Source organism: Protopterus annectens, chromosome 14.part0, assembly GCF_019279795.1.
Source record: "Protopterus annectens isolate FY-2018-M chromosome 14.part0, PAN1.0, whole genome shotgun sequence".
In the NCBI taxonomy this organism is placed as follows: Eukaryota; Metazoa; Chordata; order Ceratodontiformes; family Protopteridae; genus Protopterus; species Protopterus annectens.
In genome coordinates, this window is record NC_056748.1 from 403,493,262 (window position 1) to 403,512,518 (window position 19,257).

The following is a 19,257-nucleotide window of genomic DNA, read 5'->3' on the forward strand; positions in this document are numbered from 1 at the left end:
GAACATAATGCATAAAATCATTCCTTTTTTCTTTCTAACTTTGTAAGCAGGAGACATAACTTTAACAATATTAGAAGGCCGTTTTTATAGATACAGAACTTAAATAAAAGAGAACAGACACTAATTAGCTTAGGAGCTGAAATTATAATTGGCTAAGTTAGGACTATTCATTTGCAGTACAGATGCTGTACCAGTTCTCAGGTCTTTAAAATCATTTGCAATAAAGCCTGTTTCATTGAAGCAAAATGCAGTGACAAAATCTGGAACTGAGTTACTGAGACTACAGTAAGCAAAAAAAAAAAAAAAAAAACAGATACCCACGATTTTCATTCCTCTTTGATTTGGAAACTAGAACTCCAGTGACTCGCAGTAGGATCTGGAGAGCACTAGATAAATCTGTTCATATGTGACATTTTTGTCTATCAATTAAAGCACAAAGTATGTATAGGTCCATTGTAGGAAGTTCTCAAGGTGTTTAGGAATGCTGAAGTTACTTTATCAGTTAGGACAGCACTGAGGTATTAGAGGTCCTGCTTGTTAGTTATAAGGATAACTGTTTATAAAAGATAAATTCTAGTTTACCAGAGGCAGTTACCCTATTAAGTACCTAAGCATTAAATATGCAAAGAAATTATTCAGAGGAATTTTACTGAGCTCACCATCTCCATATCTCTCTCTCTCTCTATATATATATAAGTGTGTGTGTGTGTATATATATATATATATATATATATATATATATATATATATATATATATATATATATATACGTGTGTATATATGGGTCCCCTGCATTTTGTCGAATGCCATTTCTTGGAAAAACACAGGAGGTGTGGTCTAATATCAGTGGTACAGATAGTTGTGCTGTGAAAATGTCAATGGTGTGTAATGCTGAGACAGGTAAGTGGGGTTGGATTTGTGAGAGTGTTTGTGTGTGTGTGTGTATATATGACTTAGGGTTAGGGTCAGGGGTGAGTGAAGGATAGGTGTTGTAGGTTTATCTATTTTAGGGTTAGGGTCAGGGTTAGGTTAGGGGTTAGTTGTAATGTTGTTTGTGTGCGTTTGTGAATGTTCGTCTGTTCAAGTATGTCTTTTGTAGTAGCAGTGTTAGTCCAAGTAAGGTTTAGGGTTAGAGTTCAGGGAAGGGGCAGCTTTTGGGTTATAGTTAGCACCCCATTATTAAAATCTGAGCATTTCAGAAGCACCAGGTACCTGATTGCAAACTTTTTTTTTGCATTGTTTGGGGACTGGAAGCAGAAACAACTACAGGACCTGAAAATACAAAAAAAAAAAAAAAAGGTCAAAATGAATATTTGTTTTATATAGCTGTGGTGTCCTTAAATTCTTGACTGTCTTTTATTAAGTCAAACCATTATTTGCTATTTAAGTATACCTACCTTCTGGATGTGTAGTTCTGATTAAATCTTTCACTGATAGAGACAGAACAGCTTTATTTGAGTTTTGTTAATAAAGTCCTGTAGTTTTGCACCTGTGGAACTGAGCTGTGGCATGTTTTTGGAGTCTCAGTTTGTAGCTGTTTCTTAACCTTTATTTGGATTCTAAGTTCATTGTTTTGAGGTGTTCCTGGATCCACAACATAAAGAAGTGACATTGAAAAAACCCTAGTTGACCTTTGGTTGTTTGTAGGGAATTTTTAACTTTTTTTTTTATGTTTAACAGTGATTCTGATACTTTTAGAGAAAGATTTGTTATAATATTATTTTAAATTTACGTCTCCTCCTCTAATATTAATTTTATAATAATTTGAAGACAATCATATATCTCAGTCAACAATGTTTTCTTCAAAATAATCAATAAAAAAATTTAAGTCAGGCTTGCTGAAACTAAATACAAAATCAAAATCTAAGATGATTATTGAAATGAAACTAATGTGGTTCTTGACCTTCGCCCAACATGGAATGAAAAGCATTCCTAGTCCAACAGAGAAGTAAGTCTGAAGGACTGCCTCTTTAACTTTTTTTTTCCATTTCATCTGAGCTCCATAAATAGTTTGCAAATATTAAAGGAGACTATTGTATAAATATGGTGACATATAACATTTTAATGTTCATCTTATTGAGATTTAAGATTTCTACATTAAATTAATATGTGTCGTTTCCAACTGTACCAAGATAACGTGTTTCTGAGTTAATTATTGAGCTGTATCAGCTACCATGTGACTATCCCCACTTCTTTTCATATTAAGTGAAATAGTAGCTGATTGCTCATAAGAAGATGTGGACATATTCATGTATTATGTTATATTAATAATGGTCCAATTGTATACATTACAGTATAAGAATGATTGATTCCTCAACATTACCTTTCCTATTATTGAAACTCTTAAAGTTGATGAATAATTTCCTTTTCCTTTCCCTTTCTTTCCCCTCACCCCTCTCCTCTGCCCCCTTCAATCATTGTATTGTAATAGTAAATCATGAGATTGTGTGTATAAGTAAATATACATGTGTGTAATAGTGTATTTTTAAGTGTAAAAGTATTATTTAAATGTGTAATGTTTATATGTGGTCAACTATTTGAATTAATTATTTAAACTTTCTTTATACACACAATATGAGTCTGATGCTTTTGAAAACACATTTAGGAGGTAAAGTGTATCTAACCCCCCCCCCACACCTTTACTTCCTATATGGCTTTATTTGAAAAGTTCTGTGAAAACGATATCAAGTTAATTTTAAGGTATAAATGTAACACTCTTTGGGTAATTTATTAAAAGATGAAACAGTACTATTTGAAAAAGCAGCTAGTAGTGGGCAACATCATTTCATAAAACCTGATGAAGAGGGAGGATTGTTTATCATGGATTATGAGGACTATAATAAAATGTTTTCTCTGCTAAATGGCAGTGATAGATATAGTATTAGTTCACTTAGAATTGAATATAGGCACATTGATTTAGTTTTATATGACCTTTTGATGCAACGGGATATTCCTTAAGAACATTTTAAGTTTTTAGAAATCCTCCTCTGCACCCTATTGTGAAAGCAGGTAGGTCTAAGACCCAACCTTTCACAATCTATGTAGATAATAAGTTAAAATGGTTTTGTTCCAAATATATGTATTTACTTAAGGATACATACCATTTTTGTATAGTGTTACACCTGAATTGTATTCACCTGACTTAGTAACAGTTGATGTTATTGACCTGTATTAATGCAAACAAGTCAACTGATGTTGTTGACGTCTTTATAGTAATACCTCATGACCTATGTTTATCTTGGTTCATTGAAGCTTTATTATGTATGGAAAGTTTAACAATGACAGATATTAAGTTGATTACATTATTTATGGAATTGGTTTTAAAGAATAAATATATTTATTTTGAAGGTGAATACTATTTCCAGAATTATGGGGGAATCATGTGTCACTGTTATTTCCAGTCTAGTTCTTTGTTTCCAGGAGAAAGAATATATCTTCATTTCTGTATATGCCAGGTATTGGAGACACTTGATACATTTTCTGGATTGCATATGTGTTTTTGATTAGTCCTGCTGAACTAAGAGATGAGTTTATTACATACATTAATTCAGTAACTGATTTTTTTTAAATCAATTTTTTGTGTTAATTATTCAAGTGCAAATCATTTAGAGTCACATTATATAATTTTACCCTGACTCTGGGAATAGCAGAAAATGGTATTGCTACTGCTGATTCTAGTAGATGTGAATTTTCAAGGAATATGATATTAATGTTTAGCACTGACTGCCATGTTATTACTGCCATTATTAGGGGGAAATGGTCTTTATTACAGGTAGATCCTTTTATAAAAAATGTTATGGCATGTTCCCAGTCTTTTACTTTTAAATGAGAGCATAATTAAAAAAAACAATTGTAGAGAATAAGAAAAAAAGTGTTTGCCCCACATAATAAGCTGGCTACATTAAAATGTCAGTCCTCTAATATATGTAAGTATATATTAAATAGTGAAATCTGTACACTGGGCAATTAAAAATTTAGAGCAAAAGGCTATTATAATTGCCCTCCAAAGGATGTGGTATATGCTGCACTGTGTCAAACAAGCAAAAGCTTTTACATAGGAAAGACTGAAAGGTCCCTTCAAGAGCATATTACAGAACAAATATATGACATTACAAGGGCCTGTTTAAGAACTACATACTTGAATATGGTAGGTTTTTATGGTAATTAAAAATTGGTGCTTCTGCCAAACCAAGAATTAATGAAAGATTTTCATGCATTCAATTATTAAAACTGTATGCAGCTAAGTTGTAATTTAAATTCACTCAGATTTATGTACAAATATGTGTTTTATGTAACTATGGTGTATGTGCCTTTGAATTCTTAACTGCTTTTATTAAGTCACATGACTATTTGCTTTTTAAGTGTACCTACTCTCTGGATGTATAATTCTGATGAAGTCTTTCATTGATAGAGGTGATAGTGCTTTACTTGAGGTTTGTTAATAAAGTCCTTTGATTCTGATCCTCAAGAGCACCAGCCAGCAGATCATGGACATTTTTTTTTTTTTTTTTTTTTTGCTCCTCAGTAATGCTGTTGTGGGATGCCATATGCTATGTGAACCAACTTCATCTCTACCTATAGGTTTGTAGGCAATTACTAGACAAACAGGCCAGGAGCCTTTTTTTAAGCTTATCTGGGGTGCATTTCTCATTCCCCATCCACTGGCCCAGATTGACTTTGAATAAAGTCAGAGACAAACTGTGCTTCACATGGACTGGATGACTGTTCCAGAGTAGGGGTAATCTCTGAGATTCATACCAGTGCATCCAACATGTTCTGTTTATGTTGGAAACAAGGTTTAGGTCTTCCAGTTGGGTATTTTTACTGCAGCAAGACCATCAGTACTGGATCAAATGATCTTATGTAAGCTTGGCATAGATCTCCTCTCAGTCTGCATTTCCATGTTGTGTATGCCTTGTATTCTTTTTGTGAGGAACCTTTGGGAGAATTCCAGTTGTTGCATATGGCTGGTCAGTGAATATTGTATTTAGTGATTTGTCTAATGAGGGATGAGTACAGAGGGATGATGACATCTTTAGACCTGGCTGCCACACTCTTACATAATAAATTGTGCAATATAGAATGATTTCCTTACAAAAGTAGACACATGATGGTCAAAGGCCAAGTCAATGTCCACATATGTTCCCAAGTGCCTAACTCTTATGTGTGTATTGTATATGTGGTAATTCCTACAGGTGGTCATCTTTCCAAAGAACACTATTGTATATTTTAAAGAGGCTTAAAGACACAGACATTTTTTATTGAATATATTAGAAGTTCATGTTTCAATGCAATATTTAATAGATTCAAGAGGCTAAAAATGTTATAACCACTCTTACAACTACCACCCTCCTAGTATAAAATATATATTTTTACTCCTTATGATGATTTGTTGCCCTAGATGAACATTCAGCATTTTTATTAGCTAAGCCAGGTTAGTAAGTCATAGTAAATAGAAAGAGCTGGAAGGACAGTGCCCATCTGTACAACTTTGTATCACTATCTATTTGTATACAAAGGCATTGTAAAGGGTTATGATCTTTTACAAAGCTGAAGGGCCTGCTTAACAACTAGTATGTCAAGCCACATAGGGCTCATATTATTGTAAGACGTTCTTTTTCAATGGCAGACTATCTTCTTTTTACTTTGCTGAGCTTCCTTCTCATATAACTAACACACAGCATGTTCCACCCCTTGAATATTTGAGTTAGCACTGCCCATAAAGCTACCTATGATGGTTCTGCATACAAGGTGAACACACTCTAGTTAAACCAGGGTTATTAGCACAGGTGCAGAGCATGGGACTGCTTTTGGCTCATTGAAGTTTTTGTCTAGCTCAAGGCATCATTGTAGCTTTTTCTGAGGTGCCTTAAAAGGGTAGTGATGGTTGCAAATTTTGACATAACTTTCCTGAAGTTCCAGGTAACCAAACTAAATCTTTTATTTGTATCTTAGTAGTCAGCATGGGCCATTTGCCAGTTCTTAACAACTCTATCTTTTCCCAGATAAGGTCTTATCACTCTCTTACTATAAAGCACTCTAGGTATTTGGCCTCCACCATACTTAGTTTACTCTTCTTAGCTTTTACAGTCAAATCTGCCTGCCTTATGGATTGCATTACTGCCTGAATCTTAGCTAAGTGGGACTTCTGGCCTTCTGAATGAATGATCATATCATCTAGATATTCACCATAGAAGAATTTGAGACTTCAGTATTTTATCCATCAGCCTCTGAAGGACCACATTTAGATTGCATACATTCAAGCATTCCTCTCAAATTCTTTCTGGTAAATAATGGGGGGGGCACAGGTCTAAATTCAGGCACATTTTTAAAATATTACTCTGTTTGTCTTTTCGGCTGTTCCCGGTTAGGGGTCGCCACAGCGGAACTCCGGTCCGCTAATGATTGGCAGTAGATTTTTATAGTGCCGAGCTGCCCATCCAACGCCCAACCTTCAGAGAAGGCACGCCCATTCACGCATGTCTTTCAGAGGCCACTAGACCATGGGGAGGACATGCAGACTCCACACAGAAGGCACTCCAGCCGGGAATTGAACAGGAGAACCTCTTGCTGTGAGGCAACAATGCTACTGCTGTGCACCGCAATTTACTTAAAAGGATAATCAGGTTTTGGATCAAACTGCACCTTGTGAAAAATAAGAAGCATTAAATTCTAACGTGTGCCATTACTGACTGATTATAATCCTCAGTGATTTACAAGAAAATCAAAAAAATTAAGGGACAGGGTAAAAATATAAGGCAAAATCAGGGGTATTCTGCAAAATTCTGGATAGCTGAGAGTTATGTTTTGAAGCTTGCAAACTCAGGATTATTTTCTTCAGTAACTTGCTTTGGAGTGAAAAGTGTGCCTTAGTCTCCTAAAAATAGTGATGCTGCAGCTTCCTGTATGTCTTCCCCAAAGGATAATGCTAAAAAAAAAAATCACTTACAACTTTATTTTCCCTTTGAGATTTGATTGAGTTGTGAATTCTGTCACTCAGAATTGTCCCTCATTTGCATTTCTTTATCTGTTATCCTCTACTCACATTTTTATTGGGGGGGGGGGGTCTTCATTCAAATACCCTTCTTTCCCTACATTAGTTTCAATTTATCTGCTAACATCTTTTATAAGTCTTTGTGTTGACCCCTACATTGTACTAATTTCTGTATCAGTTTGTATTCTGATGTCTTTTATGATTTTGAATTTTTGTCAAACTTTATTGTGGCATGGTCCCAATTACTGACAGGATACTTCCCACTATTCAATCAAGTTCTGACTTATTTGGTAGTTTCTGTACCAACCTTCTTTTCCTGGTTTCAGTTTAGTACCTCCATACTAGAGTGTATACGCTGCTTTCCCCTCACTTCCATTCTTACGTTTGATAGGACTATAAACTTGTCACACTGTGTTTATAGATTTTCTCTCCTCCCACATTTTCCACAATGCATTAAAATATCTTCCCCTAACATTACATAATGTATTAAACCATCAGTAATTTCCCCAGAACTGTCTGAATTTCTACATATATCATGGGGATAAACCTTTTTGTCACTATGAATACATATTACTTACACTTTCTGACTGTTAACAATTTTATGCTTATGCATCAGGGAGTTCCTACTAGGTAGATTATATTTCCTGAGTCTAATGAGCTAACACCTCTCTTCCTTCTAAACTTATACCGCAAACTCTCAGTTAACTGGAACTCAAGCAACTGGCACTCTGTAGCAACTGGCTAAAAATACAGTACAATTTTCACGTGTTGCACTTTCTGTTTTCCCCTGCAGAAGCATACCTTAGGTTTTTAGAGTTTTAGAGTTTAAAAAAGGAAGCTAGGAGCCCTCTCTCCCCAACCTGAGAACAAGTCAAACCAAACAAATAGTATACTGTACAGCATTAATCAGGCCTATTTTTAATAGTAACTCTCAAGAAACCAGAAACTGCAGTTATCTGCCTTAAGCCGAAAGACACAACAACAACAACTAGTCCCCATGGGTGCCAGTTAACTGAACGTTTACTGCAGTGACCTTTTCTAATTTAGTAGTTACAGAGTAACAAAGACCTGATTCCATTAACCTGCCTCTAGTTCTGTTAAATTCCATAAGAAGAGGCTCACCTGAGGCTTGAACTTCAGGTCTCACATTTCTACTGGCAATATTTTCCGTGGTATTAATAGCAGACTACTTAACAATGTGACCTTTTCTCCCACATTGGTAGCAAATTAACACTTTACGTAATGATACTGGTTTCACAGAAGGTTCTACATTTATTACAGTAGTCACTTAAGAAACTTAAACAGAGCTTCAACAATTAATATTGCAATACTAGAGTTAATAGCTATCAGGTTGTAGTTTGTAATACCCATGCTCTAATTTTACTTGGCATTGTTCTCTTAAATCTGTCTACTTCTAAAATGTTTTGCATTTTCTCTGTGATCTTCACAGCAGGCCCAAGACAAAGTTTTAAAATGTATTTTAGGTCATCTGTCTGTGCAGTTACCAGTATATCAATACTAAAAAGTCCAGCTATGAAATGTTATTGCTTGCCCTTCAGGAGTTATACTGTTATGCTTGCCTTGACTAAAAGTTGTTCTTAAGCTTATCAAAGTCCCTGTGGTCAGGTCCACATATATCTTTAGTGCTGATCCTGTTAGTTGGGATGCCAACATTCTTGTCCAGTCTACTCAGTTCTAGTTTTCTGATTCAACATAGCATTCAAAATCCACTGAGTAGCTCTCCATATCAGCCTCACTGCCTAGCTTCTTCAGAGGTGGTTCAATCTTGGGATAACCAGTATTGTTGGCTGACTCACCAGCTGGGATTCCACAATTTTCATTAACAATTTAGCCATGGTTACCAAGATTGGAATAATTCATTGGAGAGTTTACAGCTCATATGGGGTTTGTGCTTGGCTATAGCAGAGGTATTGCAAGCAATTATAGTTTGATAAGTTTTGAGTCAGACTGCCTATGCTCACCATCAATATAAGATAAGTAAAGGCACTGCTATGCCCAAAACTCACATTTATCTGTGCAAAATAACCAGTACTTTTAAAATGGAAGCACAAAGTAATCAGTACCTTTAAAAATACCTTTAAAAATAGCTCAGTACAGATGGGTAAACTAGTCTGTAAAATTTCTTTCAAGTTGTAGGCAAGCCTCATTTCTAGTCACACATCTCAGTTCCAGTACAGTAGAGAGTAATAATTCCATAATCCCAGATGATATGTTTTGTATTTGTAGGACTGCCCCAGGTTATATGTCTTTCCTTTAAGTCACAGGCTTCGACCTAGTGACAACACACATACCAGTGGTTATCTCCCAGGATTTAGGCCTTATTCCTAGGTCTTGCATCTCAGTTTTGAAAGTTCTATGCCTTTCTCCTAGGCCTCTCACACAACCCTAAAATCAAGTACAGTCCTTTTGACTAGCCCTGACTGGACTCTGTCCATGCCTCCAGGTCTCCTTTTCAGCACACACATTGTCCTTCTTGTGAGGAACTGACTTCCTAACTTTACCCTTCCAGGTTGCTCTCTTTTATACTGGGGCAAAGCTCTCTTGTGAGGAACTAACTTCCTAACTTTACCCTTCCAGGTTGCTCTCTCTTATACTGGGAAAAAGCGTTGGACTGGATGTTAACTAGCCCATGGGAACCACTGGAAAAAATTCTCATGCATTATAAACTTAAAGAGACAGACCTTTTTATCAAAACATATTACAAGCTGATAGAAACCACCAGGAATATTTGTTTATGGATTCTCATGACAGTCTCCTGTAAAGATAGATGCCTGGCACTGGCACATCAGGGCAGCTACTGATGCCACAGTCATTCCTCAAATTGGGGAGTAGTGCAGACACCACTACAGTGACCTGTAGGGGCATAGTGGAGATCTTGCTAGCTGATGAGAAGAAGAGGACAGAGTGATGACACCTGAAATGTAATATAAATTTACTGTGAATGATTTTCTTTCCTATCATAACAGTGTGGACTGCACAATAACTACCTCTATTTTTTTACAAGGCTTCAGAGGCTATGCTAGAAAATATTTTCCAGTACCAGAGGAGATTGTCCCACCTTTCCAGGCACAGAGTTGAGTACACCTGTATGCTTTTTTATACTTAGAGTCATTCTTATCCCTTTCATAGGTTCATAGGTTTATACTAGGCTATCTGCCCTAAGGCATTTATAAGCCTAGCCCAAAGTTTTGTGGCTTACGCCACCCCTTATGTTAAAAAATACTGTGCCCATTAGTTTGTTGTGCCTCTGTCCAGCAGTGACACAGAGATGATTCCCGGGGTAAACCTACGATCTCCCATCCACCGGTCAAGATTTCTCTTGAACAGAGCCAGCGAGGTGCTCTGTCTCACATGGACCGGGATTTTATTCCACAGCATAGGGAGTCTCTGGGTGAGAAATCTATCCCTCCAGCATGTCCTATTTATATCCGTGCTAAGGTTTAAGTCGCTTGCTCTAGTGGATCTGGTAGATTTGGACTTTTTGAGGTGGAGCATGTCCATTAATTCCGGGTTGGACATGGCCTTGTATGTCAGGCACAGGTCACCTCTGAGCAGGTGGTATGCGACTGAATAGAGCTGGAGTTTCTTCAGTCTGGCAGCATATGACAGATTTTGGAGTCCCTTTATCCTTTTGGTGAGGAACTTTTGGGGTCTCTCCAATTGCTGCAGGTGTCGGGTGAGATACATCCCGAATGGGGCATTGTACTCGATCATTGGTCTGATAAGTGAAGAGTACAGGGTAACAATGACCTCACTTGATCTGGATGTGAATCCCTTCATGATCAGGTGGGCAATGTAGAAGGTCTTTCTAACCACTTTAGCAATGTGAGTGTCAAAAGAAAGGCCACTGTCAACCTGGGTCCCCAGGTCCCTGATAAACTCTTCTGTGCTTAATGGATTGCCGCCTATATGGTAGCTTGGGGTTACCTTGTTTTTCTCGAAGGGTATGACTATACATTTTTTGGCATTTAACTTCAGGCCATGGCTCTGGCACCAGCTATCAGTTTCCGTGAGACCCCTCTGAACGATATCTGTGTCCGATGTACTTTCCACTATGGCGCCCAGTTTGCAGTCATCTGCAAACTTTGTCAGCCATAGTCCTCCTATGTTTGCCTGTACTTCTGAGAAGTAGATGCCGAACAACAGGGGCCAAGGACTGAGCCCTGTGGGACACCACTTGTGACCGGCTTGGAGTCTGACATGGCGCCAGCAACTCTAACCCTGTGGGTTCTGTCCTTTAGCCAGTTTGCAACCCATCTTGTGACATATGGGTTTACATTTAAGCTGGTAAGTTTCTCTATAATACCCGAGTGGGGTATTGTGTCGAAAGCTTTTGCAAGGTCAAGGTAGGCTGTATGGACTGCCTTTCCCTCATCAGTGGCCTTGGTGACTGTTTCGAAGAAGTCGACCAAGTTCAAAAGGCATGATCTGCCCTTGACAAAGCCAAACTGGGTCGGGTCCAAAGTCTGCAAGTCCCCTATGTCTTTGTTTATGAGTTCCATTATGATCCTCTCCATAGCTTTGCAGACCAGGCTTGTTAAGCTTATGGGGTGGTAATTACCAGGGTCCGTAGAGGCACTGCCTTTGTGGAGTGGGACCACAGTTGCCGTACGCCACTCCTTGGGCATGTATCCTGTGGTAAGGCTAAGATTAAACAGCTGCCTTATATGAGGGTTTAGTTCCTCATTGAGTTCATGTAGCACACAGCCGGGGACACCATCCGGTCCCATTGATGCTGTGTTTTTAGCTTTAGAGAGAGCAGCTTTCACCTGCGCATTTGAGATGTCTGGGAGGCTACACTCCACTGGGATAGTTATCTCTCCTTTTGGGGGAGAGGGGGGGGGGTGAAGTTTGCACTGAACCTGTCTGCCAGTATGTTGGCAATGTCTGTGGGTTCAGTGATTTTTGTATCATTTTGGACTAATTCTGAGCATATCTGGGAGTTTCCACCCAGGTTTCTAACATAGCTGAAGAGGGCCTTATGATTGTCTTTTGAATCTATGGCAATTTTTCTCTCAAAGTTGGCCTTGGATGATTTTATGAGTGCTCGTATTTTTTTTACTAATAATGATCAAGGGTGTCTTCTCTTTTATGGATTTTGCTCTATCATGTAACAGCTTTCTCCTCTTATTGTAAAGTTTGTTTATGGCTGGGGTCCACCAGACTGGACGTTTGCCCTTGGTGGAAAGAGTCTTGGTTTTATTAGGGATTGCCTGATCCATGCAGTCCTGAAGGTGTTCATAGAAGGCATTTGTAAGGGCTTGCGCAGCTTGGGTTGTGATTTCCACTGGCTCGGGGGCCTTGAAGGATACCATACCAGTCTTGAGTAGTGTGAAGTTTGCTTTAGAGAAGTTCTTCACTGTGGTCTTTTTTGTTTGGGGTGGGGGTGGGATGTGGATTTCCAGTGAGATTAGTTTGTGATCTGATCTCACCAATGAGGGATATACTTCCGGTGTGGAGCATTTTGTCCCCATGTTTGTGATGATGAGATCTAGTATATTTTCTCCTCTTGTGGGAACGGTGACTAGTTGTTCCATGGCATTTGAATTTATGAACTCCAGGAACCTTTGGGCTAGAAAGTTGGGGTTTGAGTAATGTTCCCAGTCTATATTCGGGTAGTTGAAGTCACCCAATATAATGGTGTTTGGAGATACTTTTATACCCTCCAGTTTCTTCAGGAAGGCTGTGTGGGGTTCCTGAGTTTGAGAGGGTGGCCTGTAGCATGCTACAAATTGTAGAGCAGTTTTGCCTATGGTTAATTGCACCTGGATGGTTTCCGATGCTTCGTGCATTGCCACCAACCTGGAGGTGTGGGTATCCTTGATGAATATGGATACACCCCCTCCTTTTGTGGTGTGGTCCGGGTTTTGGGGCCGGAATGCATGATATGAGGTAAAACCTGATAGTGCCGGTGTGCTCTCAGGAGCCTTGAACCAGGTTTCAGTCACAGCACAGACATCGATGTTCTCCATACTGAGAAGGGCCTCGAGTGCGTGCATTTTGAGATTTAGACTTCTGGCATTGAGCAGCATTACCCTTAGTTTCTTCCCATTTTTGTTTTCTAGGGTGGTAGGTTTAGAATTTGAGCCTTGCCTAAAAAGGCACTATGGGGTGGCAAGAGCCTTAGCCAATATCCGGAATCCCAGGGTGACAGGTGCAAGCCGTCCCTTGAAGCAGCGTGGCTTGTCAAGCATGTCATCCCAGGCAGACAGACACTGGATCCCCTTTGAATGACACCAGAAATTAAGCCAATTGTTAAAGCTGATCATCTTGTCTCTATGTTGTGGCATCATTCTTGGTGAAGGAAGGATACTGCTCAGGGTCAGGGTCATACCTGCCTGGGCTACATAATCGGAGAGCTCCTCTATGTCTCTTTTCATGTAGTCTAGGGAGGTACGTCTCAGGTCGTTCACACCAGCATGGACAATGGCTGTGTCATATTTGTACTTGCTGTGGAGTGACCTGAGTGCTTGTGTTATGTGGCGGATTCTAGTGCCCGATAGGCAGCTTACTGTGACCCTCTCCTTGTTCAGCCTGGTGAGTGGGACGTCAGTGTGTCTGACTATGGAGTCACCTATGACAAGTATGTTTGGTGTTGTATTTGGCCTTAAGGGCTGTGACTGCTTTGCACACTGATTTACTTTTGAGATGTGCTACCCTCATATTAATACACACACACACACACACACATATATATATATATATATATATATATATATATATAATATATATATATATATATATATATATATATATATATATATATATATATATATATACATATATATATATATATATATAAGCTATAAGAAATGTTGCCAACTTTTTAATATTGCTGATAGGCCGCCACCTGTTGAGGTCAGTCATGCCTGTGTACTAATCAAGTAATATGTGTGATGGCTTTAGTAGTATGTAAGGGTGCATTATATAGCGCACATTGCAAGGCATTGGAGGATATCCCCATGCAGTCACATTAGTGCAATTTGCCTTAAGTGATGTTCACTGAGTACACAGAACTATCACAGACTGTGCACCTAATATACAGTTGTTGATATCTCCTGCTCAGTGTACATCAGTAGTACATGTTTCCCTATACTTGCAGTAGTCTCCTGGGAATCTCTACTATATATTTCCATAATATTAGTGCTGTTGCAGTAGTGCTAACATATTATCATAATTATGTCAAAATAATACTGTGTTTCATTTTATGTCTGCATTTCTCTCCCCACCCCTCACCCCCCGTTGTCACTATCCTCTTTTAATGTATTTGTTTAGGTTGATAATGTTTCTCGCCATTAATTTTGCATTTCCAAAGAGTAGCTGCCACGGTAGTGCCTATGCTTCTACTGTGAGCCATAAGCCCCATAGACAAACACCTGCAGGGAAACCGGTACCTGTCCCTGCTGAGAAAGCCTCGCTGGCACTGCCATCAGAGTGCGCTGATTGGCCCTCCAGCTCTGCCCCTAGTGGGACATTTCTAGCTGGAAACATTGCTCTTCCTGCCAGTGGTCCTGCTAGAGATACTGTTGTATGTTACCTGAAGCAGCTTGCTAAAGTATTGGAGGAGCTCGTGGACTGGCAACTTGATGTCTACATTTGCCACCTGGAAAGACTGTTCTTGTGGCTTATAGAAGTGCATGCCTGCTGAACGCTGAGAGCACGCCAGGACCCAGTGCTGAGTAAGAGAAGTGGTAGACTCCCATTGGTTATGACACTGGCAGGACGGCACTGGGTACCATACCGAGCCTATCCCCCATCCCAGTGTTTTCTTCCCATTTGTATCATTGACCTGCCTTGTTTGTTGCCCGATCCTCACTGTCACCATTGTCTTTCCTTAATTTGTTTAATGTCTCTAAATGCACTGTCCCTTAGTGTGTCAGTACCCCGCACCATCAGTCTTGTCTGTGTATTTGGACTTGCTACTACCCTCACCCTTACCATTCCTTCACTTTCCTTTACTTCTTTCCCCACCTTACCATCTTTGCTTAGAAAACAATGTGCAGTTGCATCACAAAACATTTTACCCTTGCTTACTTTTCCTCTAATTGTATTACAATTGCCTCTATATTCTGTTTATTGTATTTTTTGGCCTATGTCATGGCTAAAAATGATTATAAAAACAGTGACACACTGCAGTCAAATGGAAATAAACAAAATAAATAAACAGTGAGGTGCAAATAACTGATTTATGGTTCTACAGTCCAGACTGCATCCAAAGACCCTGTCTTTTGCATTGGTTCTAGATTTGTTGTCTTCCAGTGCCATGGTACCACTTCTACCTACAGTGTTCTGTTAACAGACCTGTGAGGGGCCACAGCAGTACACAGCTAAATACTTTAGAATCCTACTGGGACCTATGGCTTTTCTTCCCTTAGTACCTTAACCCCACTCTCTTTTCTTTCTGCTTTTAGATCATTTATCTGCCCACACTTACCACTGACCCATATTTTTCACTTCCCATAACAGCATCTATATCTTTCTGTCCATATTGCTGCTAGGAATTATTATCTGTTTCTTCTAGGTCTTGCTATAGTCCTTGCAATCATCCCTCTATTTATTATTTTCTTTCTCTTTGTTTTCATTGCTTTCCCTGTGAATTGATGTCATTTAATTCAACAAGGCATCTACTCAGTTAAACTGGGTGTGATTCAACCTGCCAAACAATTAATTGGCATTGGCAACACTGGCCCTTTTTCCCATTTTATTTATGAGACTGGGGTGGCACATTAACCGTGATCAACGTGTACTGCCAATGTTCACACCATTATTAGGGTAGCCATGCTAGAGTTGTTCTTCAATACCACACACACACGCACATACACACACACACACACACACACACACACACACACACACACACACACACACACACACACACACACACACACACGCACTGCATGTCTTTGGAATAAGTAGATTGGACACTCTAAATTGGCTGTAGGTTTTAGTATGTGTTTTTTGTAGTGGGCAAGCACCATGTTTGCCATCCGTATAGTAGGAGGAACAGTCCCCCACCCATTGCACCTATATATGCCAACTCTATGCTCACACAAACATGAAAATGAGACACATCTCTTAAAACAATGCAATCCCTGCCAACACACACTATTACCAAGTACGAAAATGACAAACCAATGAAATATAGCCTCGAGCCAAAAAGAACCTCACCAAGCGATTAGTTCCTTAACGCAATTTTTATTTACACAAGACAAAGCAGCGTTTTCGCTACACACAAAAGGTAGCTTCTTCAGAGAAATGGTATTATAGCTCAAAACACGCTCTTAAGTAAGTGCAATACTAGTACTGTGGTTACATCACTTCCTGGATAGGTCGAGTTTAATATTTAAAGTAGCAACAACACCATAGGTCCTCATTAATAAAAACAACATATAAAAACAACGACCTAAACTAAAAAAATAAGTGGCACAATATATTAAATCAGCAACTGCTTGGCTTGTTAGATCATTTTAAATTGGCCAAGCAACTTAACAGCAAAAGACAAGGTACTCTAATAGAAGCAGAAATGTGATCAAGCTTCAAACCAGACTTTGTTTAGCCTGGTAAGATAATTTAAAATTGAAAATATGTTCTAGTTTTAGTCAAAAGTAGGTTTTATTTGCATTTTGCTATGGTACATTTTTTAGCTGCGTACCTTGTCTTTTGCTGTTAAGTTGCTTGGCCAATTTAAAATGATCTAACAAGCCAAGCAGTTGCTGATTTAATATATTGTGCCACTTATTTTTTTAGTTTAGGTCGTTGTTTTTATATGTTGTTTTTATTAATGAGGACCTATGGTGTTGTTGCTACTTTAAATATTAAACTCAACATATCCAGGAAGTGATGTAACCACAGTACTAGTATTGCACTTACTTAAGAGTGTGTTTTGAGCTATAATACCATTTCTCTGAAGAAGCTACCTTTTGTGTGTAGCGAAAACGCTGCTTTGTCTTGTGTAAATAAAAATTGCGTTAAGGAACTAATCGCTTGGTGAGGTTCTTTTTGGCTCGAGGCTATATTTCATTGCCAACACACACTAGGAAACCACACCAGCAGTGATTTCCTACAGCAAATAGTAATCAGTCACTAGTACTCCAGAGAGCTAAACTCAGCAAGCCCAGTCATTGAGCCAAGACTTCTAGCCCTGTAGGGAAGCTGGTCTTCTTCGCCATTATATACTTTAAAATACTTGTTTAAAAGAAAATATGAAAGCAGCACTAAAGATGCAGAACAGTTCTTTATTACTAATTAAGTACATTCATCTCCTTCAATCAGTAAGTAGACAAAAGTGCTTACTCCAAAACAAAATAGTGTTCCATATCTCTACTGCTGCTTCTTTATTTTATTTATTTATTTTTATCACCAATTTGTAATTCATTTGGACATAATTTTAATCATAACGAGAAAAAACGCCAGCACCTGAGGAAAGCCTGTGCTGAAACCGGTCTAGTTTCAGTATAATAAACAATAATATCATCAGATTCTCTTTTGGTGCTGGCGTTTTTTCTCGTTTTGGTCTACTCAGCTCACTTGCCTGGCACCAGCCGTACTTGCTAGCTGCCCTTTTTTGACTATAATTTTAATCATGTCTGATGCTATGTAATGGTTTTATTTTCCAGAGACCCTCTTTCTGGTGTCCTTGCGTGTTCCCATGTGCTGGTCTCCATTTTTGTACTGCATGCTCATTCATGCATTTCTGCCCCATCTTTTGGCCAGATAGACCTTTTCTTCATTTTAGTTTTTGCCCACTTGCAATGTTATTCCTTATGCCATTGCATACTGCATTGTTTAAAGTTCTCCAGTAGTCCACAACGCTTTGATCTTGCACGACCATCTTGTCTTCCTCCGCAGTTTTGCTTCTCCTACTAGTGCATCATACTGTGGTATTCTCACAATTAACTAGCAGAATGTTCAGTTCCACTTCTCCTAATGTTACTGGTTTAGTTAATATATTCACCCATGCTTACAGTACCCTAGTTTACTGTGCTATCCCTTTCTAATCTAGTTAATAAATACATTCCAATCAGAAATGTATGCTCACAAGCTCATAATGTCATATAGGTAACCAAATTTTACAACTGCTATGGTGGCTCACTATACTGTGTCTATGTAACCAAATTATGGAACTGCATTCCAACAGATCTTCAAAATGGCACCAATGCAAAGTCTTTTCTCAAAAAGTTAAAAAACATTGTACACACAATTAGTCCTGCTCTTGTATACAACACTCTACAAATTGTTGTCCCCAGTATCACTTACGTATTACCTCTACTGTCTTGCTCCTTCCTCATTCAAAACACTTTCCTTTATTTCCTGTCTTCTTTCACTTTGCTTCATGATTCTCAACCTACACTTACTTCATTTTTAACTTTTTTTTATTCTCCTACCACTTTCCCAGCTGTTTCCCCCTTATAACATTAACCCTTTGCTGATCATTAGTACTACATCCACACATGCATCCATTCTAGCTTATCTGAAGTTGATATTTGCATGTTTTGTTCCAGACATATTGTTTTAAACATGTTACTTGTAAACTTTTATCTAAATAATTATGTTGATGGTTGGTGCAGAGGGTTCAGACGGTGAGCTACAGTGGAACAGGGTTTGATTCCCTCAACCCTCATTTTCCCCACTGTGTGATCTTAACCAGACATTATTTCTAGGTTGTCTCTGAAAAGGAAGGGACTGTTTGTCCAGAGGGCCTACCTGATTAATTAATGGGTATCACTGTAATGATAATGTTAATAATACTAATATGAATTATTATTATTGTCATAAATTGTAGCAATAGTTAGAATGATATTTGTTATAACCCTGGAGATTTTCTTGCCAGTCCACTGCTGAAAATGGGCTTTGCTCAGATTATCCCAATCAGCAAATGTAAAATAAGCAAACAAACAGATGAATAAATAAATACTTTCTCCACTGTGTTAGTCAACCTCCAGTGATGTTACCTCTTCTATATTCAGCTGTAACACTGTCATAACATGCACTCTGGGAAATCTTGAATCTTAGCTTTATTCTCTGTATAATGCATTTTGCTTTGGAATTTATTGTTTGGTAACTTTTCTTTGGTGTACATGGCATGTACTGTTATTTCCCTTTACTTTTGTGTATTGTGTACACTTAGACTGAAACTAAAAACAGTCAGTCTAGATTAGTGCTCTACCCTGGTTAACAAAGTCATACATGCATAAATTCGAACACACATAAATAAATACATTGCCTTAGAGACATGTAACAAG